Here is a 14,386-nt window from a genome sequence, read left to right on the forward strand (position 1 = left end):
ACAAAGGCAGCCAGATGAAATAAGTTTAACTTCAGGTGAAAGTGACGGAGGCTTTTACCGACACGCAGCAGACACGGTTTGACATCCAGCTCGGCGGCGGTGTCACCGTGGCGCTACAAACGTCGGGAAAACACGCAGCGTTCGGGGCAACAAGGACTTGTTGTCACAGGAATAACTGGGCCGGTTGTTGCATTCTTCAGTGGGTGGATTAGAAATTAAATACCGCTTTCAGAGTCGAGATGCGGAGCTTCCAGGCACTTTGACTAAATGTATCATTATGTCATTAGACGGCCGGTTATGGACAGGAGAGCAGGGGGGCTCAAATATCTGCGTGGGAGACGTTAGCAGCCATGTCAGAGACGCTGAAATGAGTTGGAACCTCGATCTGAAACTGGGATACTTTCTTTCCGAAAACACACGCGAGCAGCCAAACGCAACAACTGTCTCACAGCCTCTGATTTTATTTTAACAAACTGCGCAGGAACCCAAACTTTGTGACAGCTTAGGCTTAAAAACGCTACATTTTGATGTTTGAAATGCATAAGGAAATGCAAAAGAAACGTTGCAGCAGCTCAAGATCGTCGCCGTGGTAACCGCACATCTATGTGTCTGTCACTCCCTGACGGCAGAGAAAGATGCAGTCGCCGCGTGGAAACTAATAATCAGATCTTACAAATTTGATGGTCACACCTGTGAATTTTTGTTTCACGTTGGACAGATGACAAGTTTAAAAGACTTGACTTCCTGTTTTTTAATATTTTCAGCTAAAATATAACAATCTGTGGAAGCCCTGGTGTTCAGTCCCTTGATTTGACATCAAACCGTCAGTCCTACAGCAGTGAGAGACAAAAAGCAGTGAAAGGAGACAAAAATGTCCCCGTCTTGATGTATAATTTGTTTCTGTGGTGGGAAGAGCACTTTGTTCAAACGTTAGTCATCAACTGTCAGATGTGGAAAAATCTGCAGGAATTATTCAACTTAAACTGCGATTGGGTAAAAACCATAAAACATATTTAAGTGCCATGTAAAGTCAATAAAGTCCAACTTTCTGGGATTCATTTAAACTTTGAATGATGTTTTTACGGCAAAGTGTGCCTGAGCTGCAGACAGCTCCCACTAAAATAGATGTTAGAGTTTACGGTTGGTTATAAAAAGCAATAATCCGGTTTTCGTTAAACAATTTCTCCATTTCAAAAACAAGCGAGGTGAAATTCAACAAATTCATCCAAGCTTCGTAAACCTCCTGTGCTGCTAAATCCTCCAGCGTTAATTGTTTACAAATCAGAAAGGACGGTTGTAAAATGCAGATTTTGGAAACAGGAAGTAATTTTTACTCAGCAGAGGAAAGTTGCACCGTAATAATCTAGTTTCCTCGAGGGTATCGCTCGGTTTTTGTTGGGGATTTTTTCCATTTTCTAATTATAGTTTGCATGTTTCTCTCAGCGGGGATGATTTTGTTGGATTTAATCGGAGTTCCACACAGAACCGCCAACACGTTAATTAATCTGAGCCGACCTAAACGAGACTCGGAGTTAACGAGCGTCAGAAACAGACATCGTGTCTCCGTCGTTCTCAGACGGCTTGACTGAAACCTTTTTGTAAGGAAGAGATGGAAACACAAACAACAATCCAGGCTCTAAAAACAACGTTTCAACTAGACAAACTGCCATGAATGTTGGGAGCTGAACGACTTTAATAAAACAAGCTGAAGAAGCTAAAAGAACCAGAACAGTGGCTAAGAGCTAAAAGACAAAATGCTAGCTAGAGGCTAACAGTAGCAAAAGGCTAGTTAAAAGCTAAAACAAGCGAAGCTCTAGCTAAAAGCAGAACAAGCTAATACTAGCAAAAGGCTAGAAACAACTAAAAGTAACAAAAGGCTAGCCAAACGCTAAAAGCAGCAAAATGCTAGCTAAATGGTAAAAGTAGCAAAACATTAGCTAAAATCTAAAGTACCAAAAGGCTAGCTAAAAGTATCAAAAGCCTAGCTAAAGCTAAAAGTAGCAAAAGGCTAGCAGGAGGCTGAAAGTAGCACAACAGTAGCTAAAAAGCAGCCAAATATTAGCTAAAAGTAGCATAAGAAGACAAAAATAGAGCGAGTTTGTTGAAGCAGATTCCAAAGAAAACAATAGTTTGAAGAAATTTGATAAATCTTCAGGTATTTCTATTTGTAAATAAAGTTAGACATAAAAACAAAAGTCATAGCACTCATCTCCTAAACGAGCTGAACATTTTCATATCTTATTGGCTAAAATAACACAATGTGTGCAGAAGTAGAGGAAACTGTGAATCAGAATTCATGCCTGGATCTGCTCAAGTCTTTATGAAGTTTTTTTATGTAAATATGGGGAGATAAAAGGTTCGGGGTTAAAGAAAAATGGCAGAGGCCTCAGAGAAACACTTCTCTTGTCACTTGAAAGCAGAAAGGTCAAATTGGTGAAGCGGCTGTCCCCCTGCAAAGAGACAATGATTAGAGGAGAAGAAAGGTCAGAACTCCTTCCAGGATTTGTCAGACTCGGTCCATTTTTGCTGAAAAGAACACGCAGAGAAGCCTCACATCGCCCGACTCTCATTTGTCCGCTGGGTGTTTGTTTTATTAAGTGGACACAAAGTCGCCCATTTAAGAGATGAAAACAGAATTTAGGCTTTTCCTCTCATCTCCTCCTGGAGGAGCTTTCATGGAGTCTGAGCATCTTCGTTTAAAGGCTGAAGCTTCACATCATGGCTGCTTTGTCCAACGTGGAAAACAGAGACTAATAGAAACGTGCTCAGAACCGTGGCTTATATTTGCAAAAACATGGAAACATGATGAGTGAAATCAGTTCATCTACAGAAAATCTGTTTCACTTAAAGCACAGGTGTCAGACTCCGTTCCTCGGGGGGCGCTCTCCTGCACGTTTTAGACGTGTTCTTGTTTTAAAACACCTGCTTTAAATGGATGACTTGTTGCCGTGCTCCTGGAGAACCTGATGATTTGGTGAGGAGGTGATTAAACCGTCTGAATCAGGTGTGTTGGAGCAGAAAAACCTGAAACTTCCAGGACGGCGGCCCTCGAGGCCTGGAGTCTGACACCTCTGACTTAAAGAATCAGATCTTCTGCAGAAAGTTACTAAACATCATCTTACCTCGTTCAACGACTTTGGTTTGGAGAAAGAGTTTAATTATAAATACCTGGCTGACTGAAAGCTTTAATTTAACTTAATCCAGATTTAACCCATTTCCTGTTAATTATCACACCTGAGCGTTTCATGTATTATAGATAAATGGAATATTTTTACAGTTTTGTAGAACAGATTCTAAAATACATTGAATATCGCGATAAGGCCCCAAAATATCACAATGTTAGTTTACAGCCTTACCTCAAACTAGAACTTCTAAAGGTTGTTGCGACTAAAAATTATTGTTTTTTGCTAACATAGCGCTCCTAACAGTGTTTGTGGCTCTGAAGAGTCATTGTTGTTTAATGCACAATTAACAAAACACAAAACGGACGGGACTGAAAGGTGGCAGCGAGGGGTGAAATATGAGTCACCCTAAATGTTGCTGAACTGCTTTTACCTTTTCTTTTCAATAAAACGCAATTAAACATTTTAAAGTCAGCCTTTTACATATAAACCAGCAGTCCTGCCTAAATATTCTTTAAGCCCACTGCCAAAATGAGTAATGATGCTTCTTTTGAAAAGAACATGTCTCATTAAAACATGATCCAACACAAAGAGGCAGAGGAGTTCTGCGTCTTATCCAAGAGAGAAAGGTTCTGGGCGGCCTACAGGAGCCAGAAACGTAGGCGCGAGGATCTCTGTAAGCCACTTTCTCCCACAGCAGCCAGCCTGCTTCAGTGTGCTATTTATCAGGAGGAACAGAAACAGAAGCAGCCTGGCGAGCGTCCGTGCTTCAAGTGGCAGGTGACGCCGGATTAATGGGAACCGGGGAGAAACGACGCAAATCTGAGATACATCCCAATTTCCTGTCTACTCTAAAAAAATTTTAAAAAAAGGAAAATTAAAGGGATACATACTCCCATACTCTCTCAGCTACTCCCACCAGAAATTTCAGCTCAATATCTGTAAAAACGGCTGAGTTAAAGCCGTTTTAGTGTTGGCTAAGGCTGATTAGCTGCGGTGACCACGTACAGCCAGCGATTCATTTCACTAAAATCCCTCTAATGGTTCATGAGATATTTCGCTAACAGACAATACAGTTATTGCTAAAGCTTCAAAGTATTGTGCAATGTGTGGTAAGTGTTGGAGATGATGCTCAGCCACTACCACACCAAATTTCAGCTCAATGTCTGTAACACCGATTAAGTCGTAGCCATTTTCAATTTGGCGCTGGTCGCTTATCTGCGGCAGCCATCTTGAATGCGGTTGACTCCAAAAGCTAATTAGCTGCAGATGTACAATCAGTTCTTGGTGTAAACATCGGGGATGGCGCTCAGCTACTACCACCAGGTTTTAGCTCAGTATCTGTAAAACTGGCTGAATTTTCGCCATTTTGGTGTTTGGTGAGGTTGCTTGGCTGTGGCAGCCATCTTGAATTGGGGTGACTCCTAAAGTTAATCAGTTGTAGATGTGCAGCTGATGATTAGCTTCTAAGATTTTTAATAAAATCCACACAGCTGTTCATGAGCTCTTTTGTTAACGCTACAGGAAAACAAACACAGACACGGGCGGCGCGTTGCATCGGTTCTTCTTCTGACCTGTATTTCCGGTCGAGATGGAGAACATTCAGGGCAACGGAGTCCGAGTTGTCCCGGCAGGAGGGCTGGAGCCTTCAAAGCTCGGAGAATGGGATATACGCTGGACGGCTGGTTTAAAGCATTTCCTAGGATTAGCCTCTTTCTTAAATTCCATCTCATTACAGCAGTCTGATCTCATAAAAGCCTGGGAGATTTTTATTCCTACTGCTGCTACAGTAGAAATGGCGCCCCGAGTTAAACAAGTTCCTGTTTTATATATATTTGGACATCAGACATGCAGCTGGAGGTGCCACTAAAACTGTGTCAGACCAAAAGAAGAACATGGTAATGGAAGCTCAGGGTCGCTGGTGATTTTCTGCCCAGCCTGACATGAAAATAAACCCACACCAAGTCCTGAACGGGTAATTGTGTGTTATCTGTCTGAACCCACAGACAATAATTTCACAAAACAACTGCTGTGTCACGACTGTGGCTCCGTGTTAAAAATGTATGCTTCGGGGCATTCGAAGTCTTGTTAGCTGAGCGGGGAGAGGATGTAATATAGTTTCCATGGAAGTGGCATTAACGCTCTGTGGGGGTTTTCAGCTGGATATCAATTAGAGGCTCATTAGGCGTTTAGAGGCGGCAGTCCCTCTGGCTTCCTGTTGCCTGCTGTGAAAGTGGCTGACCCTAACCTTGAGGAAAGGCTGGTGCTCTCCGTCTCTTCCGCCTGGAGAGACGAGGGGCTTACGGAGCTAATGCGTTCGTCATGGTTCCCTCACAACTTCTTTCTTCCAGAAAACAGACCGTTCCCGAACACAACAAGGCAGCGCCGTAATGGGATCTGAGTAACAGGTTTACAGATCCGCATAAAGACACAAATCAGCGATGACTTGGCAAAGAAAAGAAAACCAAAAAACTGCCTTTTAAAGTTTCTTTTTTGTACAACGGGTAAATGGTACCTAAAATTAACAATGACATGAAATAAACTACTTCATTCATAATTAACAGGGACCAAGCGGAAAAAGCAGAAGCAGAGTGTGGAAAAACTCATTACAGCCTCGCTCCTTTCCAAGGAATTAAGAGCGTAAGTGGCTTTCAGCTGCTGCTAATCAAACCCATTGATTAATTGATCATCTGCAGGAGTAGGTCCCTCTATTAAAGGAGAAGTTTTGGCAGTTTGCAGCTCCGGAGCATTCAGGTGTGTGTGAGCAGGAAAAACTCCAGCAGTGAGCTTAGAAAAGCAACAGCTCGTTAGCTCGTTAGCTCGCCAATCCAATGAGAAATAAACTATTTCAGGTCACTCAAAGAGCTTTTTAAAACTGTTAAGATATTAATTATTCGTTACCTTTCCGTGGAACCCAATTTAAAAGATCTGAACGACCTGTACCTACGTACGGCCACGTGTTTTCCTGTCTGATAAATCAGCGAACAGAAGGGTAAATACGTTCCATTTCACATGAAACACCTTCTTTGTGGAGTTTATTTTCAGGGACAACATTTGGCTCTCTGTTTGCTGTTACTTTGTGCTTCTTGCTGCCTCTCTTTATTTATGCCCCTCGGTGTTTTGGGTCAGAGATGGTATGAAGTATTTTTAGACGGCCTCAGAGGGGACACAATGAACTCTCATGCCTGAACAAGGACGTATTTTTGCGAGTGAAGCCTGCAGCAGCGGACCACTCCTCCACCTTGAAAACAAACAGCGATTGAAGAAAAAAACGAGCGACTGAAGCGTCTGGTCCTGCTGGGTCGTTCATCTATTCCTGAGATTAAAATCAGACTAATTCGGAACATTTCGGACAGGAAATGGAAGCGCTTTACGCTCAGGTTTCTTTAAGACTACCAAGATACGACGGGGAAGTCAGAGTGGAGAAAAAACAGCAGCCCCCCCGCAGGAACTGTGGTCAGAAATCTGACATTTGGTCGAACTGAGAAAATATTTGTTTGATTAACAGGAAGATTTCTGTCGCACGGCCACTGAAAGCCATCTTGGCCCTGAGGAAAATACAGTCGTTGGTCATAAAAATTGACTGCGTTCTGTGGCACCCAGGGGAAGAACCACTTCACTTTCATCCATTCACTCAGAATCCGTTGCTTTTGGGCACCACATTCATTAATGTTCAGTCAAGCACAGTTTGCACTAAATTGAAAACGTACATCGCAGTTTTATATTTATTTGCAATCGCCAAATAAAACTGTGCAAGTCCAAAGTAAAATGTTTGTGAGGCTTCAGTTTATGGTTAAAACGGTTAAACCCGACCGTACGAGACCGGGCTCCAACATGGAGGGGGTTTTATCTCCAGGGTGAAAGGCTCAAAACTTTATGGCACATTTTAGAATAAAAGTAATTTTTTTTTATTATTAAGAAAGCAGAATAAAACAGGCTACAAACTTCAAACTGAGAAATGGTTCGTTATGGTTTACAGATTTCTTTTTTTTATTCTAGTTCCTCAACACAAAGGGTTTCATGGAGAAGTGGAAGCAGACCCGCAGACAAAACAATGCTTCTTTTTATCAACTCCTCTGTTCTTTACTCCTACACCAAGTTTTCACACACTGAGAGCATCTGTCCTGACAACAACGGCTCCGCTGTGCTTTGCAGACACGACGAAATGCGTGGACAGCTAGCATGAAGTTAACCCATTAATGGTACTTCACATCAGATGTCCCAGGCCGTCTTCTGCATCACGAACTTCAGTGTCCGTGTTCAAACGTTACGATGGTAACCACGCTTACACAGCCTTCGACCCCAGCGGTCTGCTAATGATGACACCAGGTGTTTGTGATGAGACAAACAACACTGAATGATTACGTCTTCTTTACTGTTAACACAGAAGAAGACCGAGTAAATAAACTGCTGGGTGTAAAATCAGCAGAGGTGACAGGGCAAAGGTCAGCAACTGCTCTCAACTACAATAAAAAAAGTTTTTGTAGCTGCAGCAATGAGGCAACGCTTTCAAACCTAATAAATATTCTGCCAATCATCTGCCAACAACAGCTGGGGCCGGCTTACGCAGGCCATCTAACAAGCTAACAGGGGTCTCTGGTTCCCAAGTGGAGGTTTGAGTGGCAGAATGACAGGCTGCAGCCCTGAAAGCTCGGCTATCAGATGGAATCAGACAGAAAGGAATGTGTGTAACGATCCGGCTCGTCCGAAGACAAATCATGAAGCTGATTTCATTAAAAGCTGCTCTGGAAGCTCAAAGAGTCCAGACACAGAAGCAAACAAAACGACGAGGTGGGGGGTTTTATCACGTGTTCACACCAATGCATCCGAGTCAGCATGTTTCAGGGTTACCTAACTGCACACTACGACACCAAAGAACCATCAAGAACGCACGCCGCCAAGATGTTTTCCAACAAACTCCTCAGTTCCTCCTGAAAACACTACGAGTCCCGTTATGAACATGCTTCCTAAAAGCCTAAAGCTCTGTTGATGCTTCCAAGTTCTCTTTATTTGTTAATATTATTATTAAACCGTTATATTTTCAAAATCAGCAACAAACTATGTCCATCCCATGTATCTCACCGGGCTGAGACGGTTGGGGACTTGTCGGCAGCTCAAACTTTTATCATAATTGCAAGAAAAAGTCACATTTTCTGCTGCAGTCTCACTGAAAGTCTGTAACCAGCTGCCGAGCGAGTCGTGCATTTTCTGAACATCACAGCCTATTTTTCTGTGCAAAGCTTGATAAACTGTATTCTAGGGCGTGCACGTTATTTGTTTGCCCACCTTCATTCACATCATACCTGAACTCACCTTGGCAGCCGCCCCTACGTTTATGATTTACAAATCTACTGGAGTACATTTTAGAAATGAAGACGGGCAGATCTGGACCCGTTTTTTATCACCGCCTTGGTTAAACCTGGAGATGTTTTCAGTCTAACAAGATCAAGATCCTTGGGACAACAGTGAAAGCGTTTATGAGAGGACTGAAATCACTCTGGGACAAAGTTTTTGAACATGATCAAAATTCAAGCAACAGGACTGTGACCCTCTGCAACTGAAGCAGCAAAAGCTCAGCAGGTTTCTGTCACATGGTTGTGGAGGAATTTTGGTCCACTCTTCTCTACAAAGCCTCTCCAGTTCATGCAGGTTTGCCAGTATTTGGTTCTGTTAAGGTCTGGACTTTGACTGGACCATTGCAGCACCTTGCTTCTTTCTTTTTTCAGCCGTCAGGTTGTAAACTGTGCTGCTGTGTTTGGGATCAGTGTCCGGTTGGACGACTCTTCAGCTGTGGGACGGATGGTCTCATATTTGACTCCTGGATGACTCAGTGATTGTAAGGCATCCAGGACCACTGAATAATCGTGAACTTTCTTTCACCTACATCTGCAGAAACAACTCTCAGTCCTGCAGATCAGCTTTGGGAAACTTTAGTCTTCGTGCGGAGCAGTTTCCTTCACACAAACCGTTTGTTCAGAAGGTGAGACGCAGCAAGCTGTCCGTCAGCTGCCGAGAACATCCAAGGCACTCCAGAACATCTGTCGGCCTTGTTTTCTGCCGGTGTTCTGGACTGCGTGCACGGCTGGGCACGGTCGACAGGTGTCAGGTTTGTCAGCGAGACAAATCACTCTGACTGGCTCTGAGCGCCACTTTCAGGTTAACTGTTTGGGTTCTTTTTTGATGCATGAAGCCTAAATGCCAAATAAAAACATTAATGTAAGAACAAATATGATGCGCTGGAGAGGCTTTCGAGTAAACTAATCTCTTTACAACAACGCTAACAGAGTTAGGACTACGATAAACAGCAAAAAGAGACCAAATTAAAGACCTAACATTGTTTGAAGGAATGCATATCACCCTCCGCCTCCACTTGTAGCCATTTTGGCAATATCACGGATCAAAAATACCCTGGATCAAATTTGACATAAACAGCAGAGAAAAATTCCCGTCCTGCACAAACGGTTCGGTTGTGTCACACACCTTCACTTCTCGCAGATACTAAAACGAATGGGAATGAGTTCATGCTTTTACCACAGAGAGAAATTTCAATCTGCCGAGCAGCTAAAACATCACGTTCCAGACGTTTCTTTTCAGGAAACACAAACTTTGAGTCACGATCGCTTCTGTTGAAGCGGTCCAAACCCGTAAAGCTCTTTGATCTGCTGACGTACTTCAGGTTGAGCTGCTAGATTCTTGTTAAAGACGCATCTCCAAACTCTTTGAAGAGAAACAAACAAGTCATTTAAAAAAAAAAAAACTTCTCCGTTTGGAAACAGCTTTTCTCAGAAACACTGCAGCACCACTGGTGTGGTTTTGTTGAACTCCTTCTGGGTAACCAGAAATTTATCACCTGCCGCCATGAAAGGTGGGGAGGAGAGTGTAATACTCTTTTGTCTGTCTGTTAGCAAAATATTTCATGACCCACTTTAAAGCTTTTAATGAAACTCAAAGGAATCATTGGTTACACGTCGCTTAGTTCATGAAAAATGACAATAACTCAATCAGTTTTACAGATATTGAGCTGAAATTTGGCATGGTAGTAGCAGAAAGTCCTTCCTAACACATGAGATCTTGATTTAAAACATTACAGATGGAGTCAACCCTGTTTGTTAGAAAAATATCTCATGAACCACAAGTCAGGGATAAATTAAACGGTCAGAAAGTAACACTTAGAAGTTACACACTGTTAAAGATGGCTGCACGTAGATTATATTTAAACCTTTTTGACTATGGCTTCCTTTACATAAATAATAGATTTAAATATATTTATGCACAATAATGCATGTCCAAAACCTTATTAATCAAAGCCTGCTGACAAACGGTTAGCATAGATGCTAACTTCATATTGAAAACATCATAGAAAAGCTAACACCGTTAGCATTCTGTTTATCACTGGAAATTTACACACAAATCAAACATTTTAACGTCATTACTAAAGACAGACATGTCATAACTTCCACTATTATTAACAGACATATTCCTCAGGAAAGAAAAGACGAAGAAATGTAAAAACACAACTCTACCACAGGAAGCTACGGCAACTCTACTGGGACAAACTGACTCTGTTAAAGTGGCAGCACAGATTAACAAACAGATTTTAGCTCCTGCCCTTAAAGCACAGCTGATTTTATAGATTTTGAGCTAAAATTCGGAGCGGAAGCAGCCGAGAGTCATCTCCAACATTTAGTCCAAGCGCTAACAGATGGTCTGAGACGCGAGGAGGCAAGAGATCTGCGTACTCTCATGGAGTACCGGTTATTTGATGTGGTTTGTGACCAACTGTCTTAACCAAAAGCAAAACTGTATCCGAGGTGAGAAACTGAACTCATCGGCACTCAATAAATGCCACCGACTCGCAGCAGAGGAAGAGACAAAAAGAAAAGCAACAAGGCCGAGACGAAATGATCCCGCTTCCCTCAAAGTCAGGTCACTAACGAGAAGGAAGCGCTAAGAAAACGCCTCCTCTTCGTCGGTCGGACCAGAAATAAAAAATAAATAAAAAGAAGAGAGAGAGCCATGCCTGAGGAGAATCTGTCTCTCATTAGAAGAGTTCATGCACCACCATTTCTTCCAAATGAGGCAATTTCAGTGTTTCACAGCCGGCCTGGAATATCCTGATCCCACATATTTTTCTACATGTTAGAGCCACTGCTGGTCTGATCTTACTCAGGTTTACACAGAAAGCTTCAAATCGTTCCTCAAAGTGTCGTCCACTCTTAAACTCTCAATGAAAATACGGGTAAATTAGGAATATAACGAGCTAGGATTGGTCTAACAAACCGACAACCCACCGTACGGATAAAACTGCGCAGATTCTGTGGCTTGCAGTTTCTAACATGATTGCTTCGTCTCCTCTTGGGGCATAAATTGACTTACTGGCCAAGAAGGAAAATAAATTATGGCCAAAATATCAATTATAATTCCCTTCATGCCGCATTTCTGCTAAACTGATGATTAGGCTCTTGTAGTGCTCGATCCTTTTCCAGCAGATTTTCCTGTTTTCTTTTCCCTAATTTTTTTTTAAAAAGCAGGGAAAGGAATCCAAACATCCCAGCGGATGACACTTTTATTCTCCGTACAGGAAACAACTTCACATTTTCAGAGCTGATAAGCGTCAGAAAGCAACAACCGCAGCTGAAGAACCTTTTTTAATCCCAATAAACAGCGACCCTTTTAGTTTTAAAGATTTTCAGGCATTTAGGAGAACTCAGCAAGTCTGCATAATTTACGGCTTCACAGTTTGCCGGAGAATCGTGGACTAATTTCATGAAGAGGTTCCATTTGACCATTTTCAATGCCTCAATCAGTCCTCCGGCTGATTTAATCAATGGTCCTCCGCGTTTCCAAGACGGACTTTCAGCAACGCGCAGAAATCCAGGCGTGCCTAAAGATTTCTGCTGAGGATTAGCTGGAAAGATCGATAACCGTCCTAAAACACGAGAAAGAACAAGAGGAGCAGGCGGAGAAAGAACCCTTCACTGTCACAATCTGAGATATTTCTCAATTTTAAACAACCTGATTCACATCTGCACCAACGTTTCATGCTTAATGCACTGAAATGGAAGCAGTTAGAAGGTTTACAAGTAAATCTAATAATAATAAAGTAATATTTGTGCAGCATAAGGTGAGTTTTATCTGTTGGATGTTCACCACAACAACAGAGACTAAAGTTTCATTTTAAAGGCAGGTAAAGATTTGATGAATCTGAGTTTTTTTAATCAGAAAAATCCAGAAATAGAAGCTTTAATGTTGAAGATCTGACCTTTATGACAAACTGTGACCTGGGAGCCGTCAGCAGGTCATTAAATCCATCATGTATTCAGGTTAAAGGTGAGCCGACCCATCCAAACATAAATAATATAATTACTGCCGTTGGTATTGATATTATTGATATAAGTGGCGTGAGATCGATACTTTAGCTTCAGCTTTAACACTCTACCTGAAAAAATTATTTGGTTTAATTTGTTCTTGAGTGATAATTTTGTGAACTTCAAGAAAAAAATCCAGACATGACAACATAAGGGGGGATTGTTTTGTCTTTGTTCCATTGTTTCTGAACAATATATATATTCTTTAGGAAAATAAAAATACTAAAACACTTCAAAGGTTATAAAAAATCGTTCAGATTTAGCCATTTTGCGATGCATCGATCTTAATTATTAAAAAGTATCCGTTGTTATATTGTTATCCGCGTGTAAAAATTAAGGATGAATAAAATCCTAAAAGGTCGACGATCTTTTGACGGATTTACAGCCGATGATGGACGTCGGCGAAGGTCTATCAGGTGTTATCTGCAAAGGAATAATCTGAACATCTACAGCCAATCAGAGCGATTCCTCAGCTTCAGCCCGGCGTGCAAACGGAAGTTAAACACAGCACTTCCTGTTGCTGCCTTTTTAAGAATTGTACCAATTTAGACCGATTCTGATTATCATTTCTTTTTGACAATAAATTGGTAACCAGCAGACCGATTTTAAAAATTCAAACTGTGTTGGATTTGTCTTTAAAAGATCTTTTCAGACATGTTAAATAGGATTTATGTGTGTGTGTGTAAATGGATAGCTGAGTGTTGGTTTGTGTGCGTTCAGTCAAGGCAGATGAATTTACTGACGTGGATTTATTTTGCAAGGGGCTCTGTGTGTTCAGGTGTGCGTGTCTATATATGTATGTATAGACGCATAGATTTATTTTGGTGTTAATTTAGATATGATCTATATCAGGGGTAGGCAACCCTGGTCCTCAGGGCCACCATCCTGCAGGTTTTCCTTGTTTCTCTGCTCCAACACACCTGATTTGAATCAATGGGTGATTAACAGGCTTCTGCAGAACATGAAGAGGTGATTTAACCCGTGAATCAGGTGTGTTGGAGCAGAGAAACAAGGAAAATATGCAGGATAGTGGCTCTACAGGACCAGGATTGCCTACCACTGATCTATACAATGGTTTTGACATGTCTGGAATGAATTAATAATAATAATAATCTATCTAATGGTATCAAAATCTGTTTTTTTGATGAGGTTATAAGAACCAGGTGGCCTTGCTAATAAAGAACAGCAGCGTGGACAAAATAAATCCCAAGTAGTTGCTTTAAAGGATCTAATAAGCACTGGTGTTTAAGTTGGGTGAAAAGCTGCATTAATCGATCACAGCGGTTCCGTCTGACCCGGTTCAGAGAGTCGGTTCAGGTTTAAAATTGGGAGGAATTATGTTTTATTCATCCAGTACAGTGAAAGACCGAGGGCTGTTTTGTGTCAGCTCCAATCTGTAATAAATCCTTCACCCATTTTCTGCACCAGAACCCTTGTTTTTTTTTGTTTAGACCTTTAGCCCGTCGGCAGGCGTGAAAGAAAGAAGGGACCGTGGAAAAACAAGGCCTTGTCGCGACCCCCGCGGAGCAGGGAGAGATAAGCACCAGGACACAAAGGGTTCAGGCCTGGACAGGAGGAGGAAAAACTTTGTGATCTCATGGAAAAGTTCCACCCAGATGTATGTCAGGAGAGAAGCAGAAGCGGCGCACGTCAGCGGCGTGATGAGAGAACGCTTTGAGGACGAGTCTTTCATCTGACAGCCAAGAACAGAAGGAGACAAAACCACGAATACTGAAGTCTTCTGCAGTCTGAGGATAAAGCCTTTGTTAATTTAAAGCCATAACAGCTGTCAAAATACGTGTTTTTGATATGAGATTTTATGCTTCTAATAATTACACCATTAAATGACTGATTAGGGGTTAATGTAACTCACCAGCAAACCAAATCAGCCTCATG

At 41.9% G+C, this 14,386-nt stretch overlaps 1 protein-coding gene across 2 annotated transcripts in view; it reads right to left on the reverse strand.

Annotated features, from left to right (window-relative positions):
• The window catches only part of tanc2b (tetratricopeptide repeat, ankyrin repeat and coiled-coil containing 2b), a 156,876-nt gene that overhangs the window by 140,681 nt on the left and 1,809 nt on the right, over positions 1–14,386 (reverse strand). The window lies entirely within an intron of this gene.

This window comes from Kryptolebias marmoratus, linkage group LG17 (genome assembly GCF_001649575.2).
Source record: "Kryptolebias marmoratus isolate JLee-2015 linkage group LG17, ASM164957v2, whole genome shotgun sequence".
NCBI lineage: Eukaryota > Metazoa > Chordata > Actinopteri > Cyprinodontiformes > Rivulidae > Kryptolebias > Kryptolebias marmoratus.